Source organism: Mustelus asterias, chromosome 13, assembly GCF_964213995.1.
Source record: "Mustelus asterias chromosome 13, sMusAst1.hap1.1, whole genome shotgun sequence".
NCBI classification, from domain to species: Eukaryota; Metazoa; Chordata; class Chondrichthyes; order Carcharhiniformes; family Triakidae; genus Mustelus; species Mustelus asterias.
The window spans coordinates 87346101-87362098 of record NC_135813.1 but is presented as its reverse complement, the minus strand read 5'-3'; the positions used below and the strand labels follow the sequence as shown (position 1 = coordinate 87362098).

The 15998-nt window shown below is 41.1% G+C and overlaps 1 protein-coding gene across 6 annotated transcripts in view; it reads left to right on the top strand.

Annotated features, from left to right (window-relative positions):
• tango2 (transport and golgi organization 2 homolog (Drosophila)) overlaps positions 1–15998 on the top strand; it is a 163903-nt gene that overhangs the window by 20024 nt on the left and 127881 nt on the right. Inside the window, exons 2-3 of one of the 6 annotated variants that reach the window (XM_078227233.1) lie at positions 6394–6445; positions 6606–6717. The exons of 4 other annotated variants lie outside the window; for them this stretch is intronic. The gene's annotated coding sequence lies outside the window, so the exon portion shown is untranslated. The remainder of the gene's footprint in view (positions 1–6393; positions 6446–6605; positions 6718–15998) is intronic. One more of the 6 variants, XM_078227232.1, reaches the window with a different exon arrangement.

The window sequence follows — 15998 nt, the reverse complement described above, 5'->3', positions numbered from 1 at the left end:
GTTTCAAGGCACTTGTGACCTTTAAAATTGGCTCCCACTGACTGTTGAATCTTACACTGGAATACCAGGAGCTGAAGTGGAGCCTGCCTCACAGGATAACATGAAGTGAAGCACAATGCCACCTGGCTCGAAGAAATTAGGATAATTTACCTGTGGCAGTACAGCGCCACCTATCTCCAAAAGGAAAGCTGGAGGACTTCTGCAAAAGTCAGGAAAAATAAGCAGGTCTGGAAAACAGGCTGGCAAAGTTTGGTGGTAATTTGGTTTTAACAATTTTTTTTAATTCTTGGGGTCCTGGGAGCCATTCCCACTGAAGGCCATGTGACCTGCAGATTGGACCAGCTGCCAAAGTCTACCTTCTTCTGTATCTCCATATTACGTGGATCTACCTCGATAATCGACTGATCCAGAGCAGAGACCTGATTACCCCTTCTCTCTGACTAGTGGTGTGCCTCAGGGATCAGTGTTGGGACCATAATTGTTTACGATTTACATAGATGATTTGGAGTTTGGGACCAAGTGTAGTGTGTCAAAATTCACAGATGACACTTGGGTGAGTGGCAGAACAAAGTGTGCAGAGCACGCTGAAAGTCTGCAAAGGGATATGGATAGTCTTAAGTCAGTGGGCAAGGGTTTGGCAGATGGAGTACAATGTAGATAAATGTGGGGTCATCCATTTTGGTAGGAATAACAGCAAAATGGACTGTTATTTAAATGATAAAAAATTGCAGCATGCTGCTGTGCAGAGGGACCTGAGTGTCCTTGTGCAAGAATCACAAAAGGTTGGTTTGCAGGTGCAGCAGGTAATTAAGAAGACAAATGGAATTCTGTCCTTCATTGCTAGAGGGATGGAGTTTAAAAACAGCAAGGTTATGCTGCAGCTGTATAAGGTGCTGGCGAGGCCACACCTGGAGTACTGTGTACAGCTTTGGTCTCCTTACTTGATAATGGATATACTGGCAATGGAGGAGGTACAAAGGAGATTCACTGGGTTGATTCCAGAGTTGAGAGAATTGGCTTAAGAGGTGAGACTGAGTAGACTGGGGCTATACTCATTGGAATTCAGAAGAATGAGGGGAGATCTTATAGAAACATATGAGATTATGAAGGGAATAGATAAGATAGAAGCAGGGAAGTTGTTTCAACTGGCGGGTGAAACTAGAACTAGGGGACATGGCCTCAAAATAAGGGGGAGCAGATTTAGGACTGAGTTGAGGAGGAACTTCTGCACCCAAAGGGTTGTGAATCTGTGGAATTCCCTGCCCAGTGAAGCAGTTGAGGCTACCTCATTGAATGTTTTGAAGGCAAGGATAGATAAATTTTTGAACAATAAAGGAATTAAGGGTTATGGTGAGAGGGCGAGTGAGTGGAACTGAGTCCATGAAAAGATTAGCCATGTTTTTATTGAATGGCGGAGCAGGCTCGAGGGGCCAAATGGCCAACTACTGCTCCTAGTTGTTATGTTCTTATGTTCTCTCGGTCTTCCCAACATGACAAAAATATGGCTGAAGCAAATTGTGGTTCAAAATGAATTTAACACATTTTACTTGGAACATAGATTGGTACAAGTGCATGAAATGTGCATGACATTCCTCTTAAATCATGAAGTGTGCTTGTTTGCTTACTGCAGCCACCACCAGTAATACACTCCAATGTATTTTAGCTCAAAATTCTCTCTTCAAACACAGCCATAATTGGGAATGGCAACATTTACAATTGTACTGCTGCCAAGGGTGGCACAGTAACACAGTGGTTAGTACTGCTTCTTCACAGCACCAGGGATCCGGGTTCGATTCTCAGCTTGGGTCACTGTCTGTGTGGAGTTTGCATGTTCTCCCCGTGGTCTGCATGGGTTTCCTCCAGGTGCTCCGGTTTCCTCCCAAATTCTGAAAGACGTGCTGGTTAGATACATTGACCCGAACAGGCGTGGCGACTAGGGGAATTTCACAGTAACTTCACCGCAGTGTTAATGTAAGCCTTACTTGTGACAAATAAATAAAATGTTAAATAAATATTTTCCACAATTTAAGTCAACAAATTGGAAAGATTTCACAATTACCATTATACTTTACTGAAATTTTAGTGTTTACAGTGATTGCAATCCATCATGTCTTGAAATGTAAAAGCTTTATGTTGCTGTCATAACACTAGAAAATAAGAAAGCAAGAATGTATTTATTGTCATGATTCATCACTTCTCTCTGAAGTAGCCTTTGTAATTCTGAAACAACAAAACAGATTGGAATTCAGGGGTTAAGGAAATGCTACAGCAATTCTGTGCAATTCTTCTTTGTGTGAAAGTCAACCAACCGTCTCAGCCCAACCGGGGTACCCTTTGCCTCTCCAGTTCCCTTTCTATCTTGAAAAAGCTCCACAAAGTCCATCTCTCCAGCCAAGCCTTCAGTCTCTTAACTCTTTTATAAAAGGTCAGCATCCTTTCTGTTTGTCTTCTGTGAAGTATCTTGGGATTCTTTCCACTTTCAATGTGCTATGTAAAAGCAGTGTATTGCTGCGGTAGAGTCTGAATGTAACCAATGAACAGTGATCCATTTATTAATATCACTGCCCACTTCAGAATAGTTGAGTTGCACATGGCATATACAGTGGCACCCCAATGTCTTCCAAAATCTTGTGGTTCTCGTGGATGCACTCAGTGCCATGTGCATGTACCCAAGTGTGCACAAGTATATTCAAATCTGAGATTTGAATAAAGCTGCAGCCCATTTTAAAGCTTTGGTTCTATTCCTGCTGACCCAGCATCAGTATGCTGGCAAACTGGATATTTCAAGGCATTCACTGCCTATAGCACAGCTGTGAATTGTTGCCAGGCAGATAGCCATCATTTTCCTGAACCACCAGAAAAATCACTTGGAGTCGGGCCTCCCCTGACATGATTCTGCCACCCTGTCACCTCCAATACCAGCCCTGTTCTCTGGGAAATTCCACCATTTTCTCTCCACTGATTTTCTCCCATTTTTCCTTCTAAAAATAAACCCAAAAGTCCAGTTCTGGACACCATACTTGAGGAAGGATGTGAAGGCATTGGAAACAATGCAGAGACGTTCACAGGAATGATTCCAAGGATAAACAGCTATAGCTATGAGGATAGGTTAGAGAAGTTGGGTCTGTTTTCTTTGGAGAAAAGAAGGCATGATGAAGTTATTCAAGATCCTGAGGGGTATGGACATGGTAAATAGTAAGAAACTGTCCCTTCTCATGCGTACATCAAGGGTTAGAGGCAGAGATGCAAAATAATGGGCAAAAGGAGTAAAAGTGATGTGGGGAAAAAGAAATGTCACCCAGGGGGTGATTGGACTCTGGAAATAACTTCCCGAAAGGCTGATGGAGGCAGGTTCAATGGAGGCATTCAAAAGGGAATTGGATTCTATCTGAAAAGAGAGAATGTGTAAGGTTACAGGGAGTAGGACTAGTCAAGTGCTCTTTAGAGAGCCAGTACAGTTTCAATGGGCTGAATGGCCTCCTTCTACACTATAATATTCTGTGATTCTATATGGTAATGAAAGAACCATGTATTCAGATTGGCTGAAGAAAACTTACTTCATTATTTTCTGGATAAACTTCACTTGCCTGTTCCTATACACACACATGCGTGGGTTTCCTCCGGGTGCTCCGGTTTCCTCCCACAGTCCAAAGATGTGCGGGTTAGGTTGATTGGCCATGCTAAAATTGCCCCTCAGTGTCCTGGGGTGCGTAGATTAGAGGGATTAGTGGGTAAAATGTGTAGGAATATGGGGGTAGGGCCTGGGTGGGATTGTGGTCGGTGCAGACTCGATGGGCCGAATGGCCTCTCTCTGTACTGTAGGGTTTCTATGATTTCTATGATGACATTATACATGGCGAGGATTACAGGGAGAGAAACAGAACCATAAGTAAGTCAAACCCGTTCTTACTCTAATGTCTTGTTTTCCTATGGATTTTTAGTTTGGGTGAACTGTTGCTAAATGTGAACTGTAGGTTTTGATTCGCCTGCTTTTATTTTTGAGGCTGTCAGTGTTTTTAAAAGTATTTTTATTCAAAATAAACTTGTTACTATTTATGAATGAGGATAAAAATTGACTGCTTTACTGATGTTGTCCCTTTTTGTACTTAAAAAAAACAATTTGAAATTGCTTTCCAGATAATTTTCTATCAGCCTGCTGTGATGAAATCCCCTTTACCACAAACAAAGTTAATCATTTCAGGTTGATTGAGCATTAGCCATTGGGTACATTGACATTACAATGGTAACATCTGTGTGGCTGCCGGAAAGGCTGTATCTCAAGCGATTTATGCTACACAACTTCAATGTTAGTGCAAAGTGATGCTTCTTTACCCTGATGCTACTATTGGAGTGTAAATGCGGCCACCCAGTTTGCTGAAACAACTTTGAATTTTGTCAAGCTATCAGTTCCAGTAGCAATTGCACATTTCAATGCTGTATTAAAAGACTTGTCATTGGAAAGCAAAACAGCAAATGCTGGAAAATCTCAGCAGGTCTGATAGCATCTGTGGAGAGAGAACAGAGCTAGCGTTTTGAGTCTAGATGACGAGTCATCCAGACTTGAAGCGCTAGCTCTGTTCTCGCTCTACAGATGTTTCCAATTCTAGCATCTGTAGTAATTTGCTTTTGTCTTTGGAAATTTGCTATAATTTGGAGATTTAAGTGACAGTTTCCTGATGTTACCGAGAATGATGCAGCTTCAAATGGGGAAACATCAAATTCCTTTTCATACAGAGACCTTAAAATTACATTTTGAACAAATGCTTGGTGTATAATTGATGCAGTTCTTTTGTCCACTCTGTTAAAGACGAGTAATTTTGAGGCATAATATCCCAACAGTTTTAGATAGTGCAAATGGAGACATTATTCTTGAAACATTTCGATGTCAAGCTGGGATGACTTGAATTTTCTAGATGGTTGGCCCAAGAATTGCTAAATGGTCTTTCTCATTTGTACTTATCCTGTGGTCTCTTACAACTGTCATTCATGATGTGTAAACCTGGACACTCTTTTTAGCGAGTTGGAAGAGCGAACTTGCTCCACACATACCACTTTCCACCAGATGGCAGTGGACAGTGATAAGCAGGAACCCTGGCTGATATATTTTCTTCTCCTCCCTAACTTAACAGTATTGAGGCTAATTGCGTTTTCCCATATTGCTGTCATCCTTCTACATTGTATGCACCATGGACTTGATGTTTTATTAAACTTTATATCACGATTCATTCATGGTATGCGAGTGTCACTGATGAGGCCAGCATTTGTTGGCCATCCTTAATTGCCCTTGAGAAGGTGATGAGCCACCTTCTTGAACTATTATAGTCCACGTGATGTAAGTACACCCACAGTGCTATTAAGGTGGGAGTTCCAGGATTTGAACCCAGTGATAGTGAAGGAACAATTATATACTTATATTTCAGGGTGGTGTGCGGCTCGGTGAGAAACTTACAGGTGGTGGTGTTCTCATGCATCTGCTGTCTTTACCTCCTAGGTCGTAGATGTTGCAGGTTTGGAAGGTATTATCAAAGGAACCTGGCAAATCTTTCTCTCCCTTGAGCTAATGGTTAAGCTACAGTACAACTTCTTTTTATTTCAAAGTCATGTGATGAATGAAAATTGACAATTTACATGCCCCAATGTAAGTCGTTGCCTGATTAAGCTTTGAGGTATTCAATTAGAGTGTCAAGAGTGCCCTTCCTGATGGCAGTCCACATACAGTATCATTGGGATAAAATGTTGCTGCATTTTATCAAGGCTCAGCCATGAACACATCAGTAAATTAAATGTCATGACAACAAAGTGGTGTATGATGATGTGTTCTTTAACTGGCTTTATTGTCTCAGTTGGAGCTAAGTCTGAATTATGACCTTTTCTTCTGAACACAAAGCCAAGATTATTGTAGGTGCAAATGCATTAAGCTGGAGAAGAATTTTGTTAAAAGGTTTGGTAAATAGGATTCTGTTTATCAGTGATTTGCTTTATTCAAAAGTGACCGAGATTTGTAGGATAAGGTAAAAAGGGGCATAGATTTGGTGATATATTAAGCACAGATGAAGCAATGCAATGATTTTGGGGAATCTAAAATCTCACCAAGTCACTGTTAATACAGGTAGCTTCTGATCAAATTTGCGTGAGATGTGTCTCCAAGAGAAGCTGGACCTGGTAAAGGTTTTTCTTTACTCGTTCATGGGATGAGGGTGTCACTGGCAAGACCAACAGTTCTTGAAAATGTAGATATTATTTCAGAAATTTTCAAGCAGCTGGCTAGATGGTATGTTAGTTTCAAGCTTGAATCACAACTCAGTAGAATGTGTAGGCAATGGTATTCTAGTTGAGGCCAAAGTTTACTCTCATAAAAGTCTAAATATTTTTTACCACATTATCTGTTTTTAGATACAAAGGAATAATAAGGAGAGAAAGGTAAAATAATAGATTTCCAAGTCAGGTAAGTAACAGAGAAGGTAACCAGTGTCCCCTTTAAATGTTTTTGTTAGCACAGCCTGTTAATTTGAAGGAGCACTACCTTAAAAAAAATTTTTGTGTTGTTGTGTATGTGTGGTATGTTCAAAGGGTCAATTTGTAAAAGCCTGCGCAATATCTTCCAGGTTGTTACGTAGCCCCGTGCACTTGCAGTCTACTGGAAACATTGAATCAACACCATATTTTCCTGCCATTGAAAAGTATGGACACATGACTGTGTGCCTTGCACTAACTGGGGTGAGCTGTACTGTGTTTCTAGTCAATAGGAGTGTATGAACACATGTATAATCTTACAACACATGAGGAAATCATCTGGCCTATAATATCTGTGCCGCCTCTTTGAAATATTAAATTAGCCCCAATCCCCCTATATCCCTGCAGCTTTTTCTCCTTCAAGTATTTAATCCACCTCCCTTTTGAAAGCTGTTGATGAAACTTGGGTCCACCATCCTTTTCAGGCAGTGCATTCCATATAATGACAGCTTGTGTCAAAAAAAAATCCTGATCTCACCATCTGATTTCTTTGCCAAGGATTCTCAGTATACCTTCCCCAACAAAGGTTTTTTTAGATGCTTGACCTGAAACATGCTTTCCTCATTCATATTTTATCTTTATGAAGCCATCCACCTAAATGCCATGCTTTATGTGCAAACCTAGATAGACTATTCAAGTCGGGGAGATGGGAGAGGAAATATTCCAGCCATATCTCACCAAATCCTCATCGGATTTTCTCACATACTCACTTTCCACCATGAGCTATTGGGAAAAGATCAGAAATGAGGGCCAGAGCCACTTTCCCATGTCTCCTGTTCTGTCTTGTTGAGTGAAGTCAATTGCAGTGCCCTCCTCGCTACCTTAGATGAGTTAAATAAAAGTTGCACGTATCTGAGACCTGTGTCACTTAAAATTTTCCAGATGACACAAATCATGCTGGATTTAATAGTCCAACAGGACTGCTATTGCAATTTTCAAAATTCCTCTATAAAGATTTGAGCTAAAATTGGACAGAGGCTATAACATCGGCTGGCTGTGGCTGAGCTGGAGAATTATTCTAAAGCCAGAGGCAAACTAATGAAATTGTTGTATGGTTTTATTTTCTGCTATAAAATATAGAATTACAAATAAAATAGATTAAATTAAAGTACTGCTTCAGCTGCTACAGATTTGGCAATGAAATATATTGGAATACATATTCAGGAGAGCTACAGATGCTCTGGTAGGTTAAGCACTGGAGGGCATCGAGTGGGCAACCTTCTAATGTAACTGGCAGGATAGCGACCATTGGATTTTCAGCTCCAGTGTATTCAGTGACAGGAGTGAGCTGTCTCTTGTTTCCCAACAAATAAAAGCTGCTGTAATTTATTTAAGCTTTTGAAAATACAACGTCTGTATAAATTGAGAATGCTTTTATCTCACTCTAAGGTAATATGTTCATAACATGTTACTAATGTGATCTTTGATGCCTTGGCTCACTAAGTGCTTATATGTACGATACACTCATGGTTTCCACATTATAGGCTTCTGATTGTACTTGTAACAGACTGTCTTTGCCCTTTTTATCTTGGAGGGCATGGCTTGCCCCTGGCTGGACTTTATCCCTTTCATGACCTAGCAGTGCCATATTTCTGTTTTAGCTGGAGCACAGTTCCGCAGGCAATTCCCATTGAAATCCATCAGGAAAGAGTGATTCACTTTTAAATTCAAATTATGCAGCCTTGAAGAAGGTCACGAGCAGCCGTTTTACACAAATTGGGTCACCTAATTGAGAAGTGAAGCCCCTTCATCAATGGCTTATCCTGCCACTCTAAATTATAAAGATAGCCTGGGGGCCTTGTAGATTAAGGTTTACATTCATGGGATTGTCGTATCATGAGTGACCATTTGTCGATTCATAGGATTGTGACGTGAAGCAGATTTGTTCCTTCCATGTTTGCCACATTGGTGCAGGTAATGACCCACAAGATAGGTTAAAATTCCTTTAATTTTATTTCTGGAGTAACTTGAATCATGTTAGAAGTTCTTCTTTTTTTTTTCAAATTATCACATTGTAGTCCATAGACCTGCATGTAGACCCTCTGCCTCAATGGTCCAACTCTTCAAACTCAGACTACTCCAACAACTCAGTCAGATTTTCACTTAGCATACAACTATACAGCACAGATGGAGGCCATTTGTCTCATTGTGATTGTGATGGCTCTTTGATAAAGTTATCCAATTAGTCCTGCTTTCCTGTTCATTCTCCATTGCCCTGCAAATTGGGTACGGACATACGAATTAGGAGCAAGAGAAGGCCATTTATAGTTGTTTTCTTTGGAATGGAGGAGGCTGAGGGGAGATTTAATTGTGAATAAAATTGAGGGATCTAGATACAGATACTAGATCTTGGACTTAATATAATTGGTAAAAGAATTAGAGGGAAGTTGAATAATGTTTTCACCAAGAAGGTGGTTTGAGTCTGAAACTCTGCTTGAAAGGGTGGTAGTGACAGAAACCCGCATCACATTTAAAAACCATTTGATATGCACTTGAGGTGCCATCACCTACAGGACTACAGAACAAGAGCTGGAAAGTGAGATTAAGCCGGATAGCTCTTTTTGAACTCCCACAGACACAAGGGGTCAAATGCTCTCCTTTTTGAACCATTTTCTTTCTGTTTTTAGGTTCTGTGGATAAATCATATACCAAAACACCAAATATGGTTGGTGTTAATTGGTTGAAATGAACAAGAATCATGATTTAACCTTTATATATGACATAGAGAATTCACAGCAAGTACCTATAACCCATGATGACAGAAACTTGGGCAGCTGTTGAATAGGTTGTATGTGGGATATAAGGCTAACAAAAAGAATTAGTGTGAATATAAACTGGGGAAATTATGTAAATCATCAGTGCTCTGCCACTTGGGTACATCATTATGAGGAGAAATATACATTACTCTGGCTCTTCTTTGTTTCCAGATAACAAAAGGTTGCACAATATTTTTTCATGAAGACACTGGCTCTTTAAAAGTGTTCTGTATACATTGGACAGAGAATTACAAGTTAAATCAGCAGTAAAAGATGTCAGAGTCATTAACATGCTTGAACACTCTTGCTTGTGAAGGGTCTGGAATGCACTGGCAGTTAGCCTTCATGCTGTTTGTGAACACTAGAAACTGGCACTGAATGCATTTCTGTCTCACATCCAGACAGGACAATCTATATTCTTAAAAGCAATAATGCCAAACAATAGTTTCACGGCTTTAATTTCATTTAGAAGTTCACATCACGGTTCCAAACAACACGAGCTTTGCTTCTAACAACATCTAACCCTGTTGTTTAGATTAATGCCTTGCAGTTGCTTTCAGTTATTCATTAATTTTGTCCAATCTCGTGCTCAATCCACTTTTCTTCTGTGTAGGGCCAATGTCTAAGAAGGAATAGTATTCATTTGCCCAGTATGCTGTTTCTTTGTCATAATAAAGATCAGGATACATCTAAACAGTAGTAGGCCTGTGCTTGTTCGCAATGAACATTCAGATCTTCGGTCTGTGGCTAGCCAAAAGCTGTACTTTTTGTATTTCTGATCATCTGTGCTTTTGTCTTTTTAGAATTGAAGTTAGAGTGAAAAGCCCAAGTTCTAGTTCAGTTCACTGAAATTTTGAGTCCTAGCCAAATTCCAGATACCCATCCCCTAATGGTTCTGAATGCATTGAGCTCACCAGTTTCATGGTTAGAAATTATTTCACTCTGTTACTTGTTCATGGTCAATTCACAGGAAAAATTACTGAACTTCGTATCTGAATAACAGGGCCAGACACTGTAATCCAGGCATTCCCAAACTCCTTTTGTTGTTTTGTGGACCTTAAAGACCACAATTAAATACAAAATACTGACATGCCAGCCCCATTGCTAAATGGGGCGGCACGGTAGCACAGTGGTTAGCACTGCTGCTTCACAGCTCCAGGGACCTGGGTTCAATTCCCGGCTTGGGTCACTGTCTGTGTGGAGTTTGCACATTCTCCCCGTGTCTGCGTGGGTTTCCTCCGGGTGCTCCGGTTTCCTCCCACAGTCCAAAGATGTGTGGGTTAGGTTGATTGGCCATGCTAAAAAAAATTGCCCTTAGTGTCCTGAGATGCGTAGGTTAGAGGGATTAGTGGGTAAAATATGTAGGGGTATGGAGGTAGGTCCTGGGTGGGATTGTGGTCGGTGCAGACTCGATGGGCTGAATGGCCTCTTTCTGTACTGTAGGGTTTCTATGATCTATGATTTCTATGACAAACTCTTTATTTTTGCGTAATTGAATTCATAAAAAGACACTCCCTCTCCACAGGTGTAAGCAACTGGGAGAGTTTAGAATTTTTCCACGACCCATAAACAGACATTTCCAATCCCCACACCCCACCAGGGTATAGCCAGGTGAACAGCCAAGGCTGAAGACCACACATTACTTGTGAGCCACTTTCAAAAGTAATCATTTGTCTATTTTATTTCCCAAATCTTGTCACTTTGCATGGCTCACCTTGTGTGGAACCACATCTCCCATCGGATTTGCAAATGCATTGTACCTCCCTTATCCAGCATCTATTTTAACATATCTTTTAAATTACTTTCTGAAGAGTGTGTAGTACAGAAATATATCCAGCGGTCATTCTGTTGGCACTTTTCATGGTCTTCTACTGTTGCATCTCTGTGAAATATTGTTGGTTAACAAAACTAGCAGTGGAAAGTTAAGTTAATGACATTCTGGGGCATTATGTTCAAACCAATTTTCAGGCTCGCACCTGTGAAATTTGAAGATCATCCTATTGTCTGATCAGCTGATGAGAGATAAGTGTCAAAATAAATCTTTTCAGTTCATGGGTCCAAGTTGAATGGGAAGCTGATACAATTATAGCAGCCTCTTTTTAAAAATGCTTCTGTTAGTTATCACCTTAGCTCTGATAGATGAATCGCAAGATCATATTATAATTCTGCCCATTGTTGGGTTTTGAAATGTAACCAGTTTGATTAATACCTCTAGCTTTCTGTAGTCATGTGACTATGCCATGAGGTTGCCTGTGAAAGCAGATCAGTTCAATAAACCTTCCCACATTAACGGGCAATGAAGAAGACTGCTTTCCTTATACTGAAAACACCCTCTATCTAATTTACACAGAAAGATGCAATACCCACCTGTCCCCCACTTCCACCATCCCCAAATATCATGTAGCATTCAGTTGTTTTTAGGATTCATGTTCTTGCCTTTCAAATTTTATCTGGGAATTTCCTGGGCAATTTTAATTTTGCCTTTGGATCTGTATCCTTTGCCCGAATCTGACAATTTATTTTAATGTTCCTCCATGAATTTAATTTATCTCTGTCATTCACCATCTTATAGCTTTTTATAATTTCATCTACTTCTGAGCTCATGTTTCTCCCTCGTTAAGGAAGACCCTGGGAGTAAACCTTGAATCACTGATCCCTTTGCTGGAAACCTTGAAATACTGCTCCCTGTGCTGGAATGTCTCCCTTATTTCTCAATAACGGAACTGGGCACAATATGCTATTTTTATTTATTTATTAGTGTCACAAGTGGGCTTACATTAACACTGCAATGAAGTTACTGTGAAAATCCCCCAGTCGCCACACTCTGGCACCTGTTTGGGTACACTGAGGGAGAATTTAGCATGACCAATGCACCTAACCAGCACGTCTTTCAGACTGTGGGAGGAAGCCAGAGCACCCGGAGGAAACCCACGCAGACATGAGGAGAACGTGCAGACTCCACGAGACAGTGACTCAAGCCTGACACTGTGAGGCAGCAGTGCTCACCACTATAGCTCTTTGTAATAAAACACAAATGCTGGGAAAAACTCAGCAGGTCAGGTTGCATTCTGGTAAATGATTATCTCAACCTGTTAACTCTACTTCTCTCTCACTGCTGTTTTCCGACACATTCTTCCAGTATTTCTTTCTTGGTTTTATTTCAGATTTCTAGCATCCTCGGGATTTTGCTTTTGTATTAGACCTGTTTTTAGTTTGACCATAATGTCAGAATGTGCAATATTCATTCTGTTTAGAGTTTAAATGTGCAATTACAGTACAGTCAGACCCCACTTGGAGTACTGTGCTCAGTTCTGGTCGCCTCATTACAGGAAGGATGTGGAAAAGATTGAAAGGGTGCAGAGGCGATTTACAAGGATGTTGCCTGGATTGAGTGGCATGCCTTATGAGGATAGGCTGAGGGAGCTCGGTCTTTTCTCCTTGGAGAGACATAGGATGAGAAGAGACCTAATAGAGGTATATAAAATATTGAGAGGCATAGATCGGTGGACTCTCAGAGGCTTTTTCCCAGGGTGGAAATGGCTGCTACGAGAGGACACAGGTTTAAGTTGCTGGGGTGTAGGTACAGGGGAAATGTTAGGGGGAAGTTTTTCACACAGAGGGTGGTGGGCGAGTGGAATCGGCTGCCATCAGTGGTGGTGGAGGCAAACTCAATAGGGTCTTTTAAGAGGTTCCTGGATGAGTACATGGGACTTAATAGGATGGAGGGTTATAGGTAGGCCTAAAAGATAGGGATATGTTCAGCACAACTTGTGGGGCCGAAGGGCCTGTTTTGTGCTGTAGTTTTCTATGTTTCTATAATATAATATGCTGTTAAGCTTTTAAAACTGCAGTAATTGCCAAGTTGGTCATGTACTTGTATTTCTGTTACTTTTGTTGTTGCTGCACTTTATCACTGGTTTCAGGTCAGGAAATTCAAGTCTAAAATAAAAAGTGTTTTATGTAGCTACACCCAAGGCAAGTTCTTGGTTGTAGCCAAGCCTTGTCAAGGGAGGTGCTGCACAAAGGCCTTCCACACAGGACTGAAGGGAAATGTGCCAAGTGATTCAGCCCAGAGCAGCTCAATGCTTAATTACATTTAAGCACTGGCAGCAGTTTCAAAGTAGCTCACAGGCACCTCTTGGCCTGCAATGTTGCACAACATTAGTGCAGGAAGACTGAACACAGCATAAATGTTTCACCATTCCTTTTAACTGTTTTTTTAATATGATCCTTAAACTTTTTTTTAACCACATTAATTCATTCATGGGATGTGGGTGCCATTGGCAAATCCAGCTTTATTATTCATCCTTAATTGTTCTTGAGAATTGTTCTGCTGAAAAAACATGTATAGAAACCAGTACCTACACATAATCTCTTAAAATACCAAGTTCCCAATTCCCAAAATGAGGGATTGAACAAAATAGGAACATTTTTCCCTCACCAACCCCATCCTAAAAAGGAAAATCACCCAGGCTGCTCATGTATAGTTTATACTGCACAGTTAGCAATTGGCAGAGTACTGGAAGCAGATTGCCCACTAGATCTCTTCGGACATGTGTGCGTACAGTTGAATGAAAGGGGAAGCAATTACCATTTTCAGAAGTAGGGCAAGAATTGTTATTGTTCAGCTAATGAAACATGCATAGAAAAGTACATGTGGGCTTTATAAAGCTGTCGTCTTTCACTCTCATGTTGAGATTTTTAACGAATATTTAGCATTCCAGCATTTTGAATCTTTTCAAAAATGCTTATTTTTCTCTTTTTAGATTTTCTCTGATTTTCAGCCCTTCCTACCTGTTCTCACTGGGATTAACAACAAGGTCATCCTGTACTTTCCCAAGTGGCCACTATGTTTGTGTGAGTCTTGACTGACCAGACAAACCTCATCCTAGTTTCAGTCAACTGCATGCCAGGCATGCACACACATCTACCAGAAGTCACTGTGAGACCAGGAGTAACTCACTATCCTGGCCAAAAAGACAATTAATGTATTTTAATTATATTGGAATTTTAGTGAAGATAATCTTTGGGGATAATTTTGGATCGAGTTGGATAGCCAGAATTCAATACAGTTAGCACGTGAATGATATAATAAAAAGCCACATATCAAGAAATTGTTTTCTTTCAACAAATACCATTATTAAGCAGTTATTTTTTTAAACTCTGAAGGCAATATCCTAACTGTTAGAAATATTGATTTAGGACATCTTGCCCTGTCACTTTTTATTTTATGCTGCTGCTTTCACTGACCGTTGATTAATTATACCTAAAGTGAAGCCTGAGATATTAAGATCTGTGTTATGCACATTGGTGGCAGTGGTGACTCAGTGGGTAGCACTCTCTAATCTGGGTCAGAATTCAAGCTTCACTCCAAAGAGCTGAGCACAAAAATCTGGCTGACAGTCCCAGTTCTGTACTGAGGGACTGCTGTACTCTTGGAGGTGCTGTCTTTCAGATGAGACATCAGACTGAGGCCATGTCTGATCTCTCAGGTCAAGGTTAAAAGTGCCATTGTTAAAGAACCATTTCATTCCTACTGACCATATCTTCCATTTTGTGCTTAAAGCCAACCTGTGCAGCAAAATAAATGTCTGGATTACCGTCGGAATTCTACCGCCCTGCCCGCCACAGAAATGGAGCGGGCGAGGGGCAAACAATAGAAATGTCTGTTGACCTCGGGTGGGATTTTCCGGTCTCACTCAAGCGAGGCCGTAAAATCACATCCTACATGTTGGCGTTATTTTACAACCTCACCCTATCCCTGTAGTTTGTGCTGGGTCGTGCCTTCATAGAATCATAGAATCATAGAAACCCTACAGTGCAGAAGGAGGCCATTTGGCCCATCGAGTCTGCACCGACCACAATCCCACCCAGGCCCTACCCCCACATATTCACCCGCTAATCCCTCTAACCTACGCATCTTAGGACTCTAAGGGGCAATTTTTTTTTTTAACCTGGCCAATCAACCTAACCCGCACATCTTTGGACTGTGGGAGGAAACCGGAGCACCCGGAGGAAACCCACGCAGACACGAGGAGAATGTGCAAACTCCACACAGACAGTGACCTGAGCCGGGAATCAAACCCGGGACCCTGGAGCTGTGAAGCAGCAGTGCTAACCACTGTGCTACCGTGCCGCCCTACCACTGTGCTACCGTGCCGCCCTTATGATTCAGTGGCCTAAGCCCAAACTCTGGAATTCCCACCCTAAACCTTTCCAACTCTCTTTGTCTCCTCCTATAAGGCATAGAATCATAGAGGATTACAGCATGGAAACAGGCCCTTCGGCCCAACTTGTCCATGCCGCTCTTTTTTTAAAAAACCCGTAAGCTAATCCCAATTGCCCACATTTGGCCCATATCCCTCTATACCCATCGTATCCATGTAACTATCTAAATGCTTTTTAAAATTGTACCCGCCTCTACTACTACCTCTGGCAGCTTGTTCCAGACACTCACCACCCTCTGTGTGAAAACATTGCCCCTCTGGACACTTTTGTATCTCTCCCCTCTCACCTTAAACCTATGCCCTCTAGTTTTAGACTCCCCTACCTTTGGGAAAAGATATTGACTATCTAGCTGATCTATGCCCCTCATTATTTTATAGACCTCTATAAGATCATCCCTCAGCCTCCTACGCTCCAGAGAGAAAAGTCCCAGTCTATCCAGCCTCTCCTTATAACTCAATCCATCAAGTCCCAGTAGCATACTAGTAAATCTTTTCTGTACTC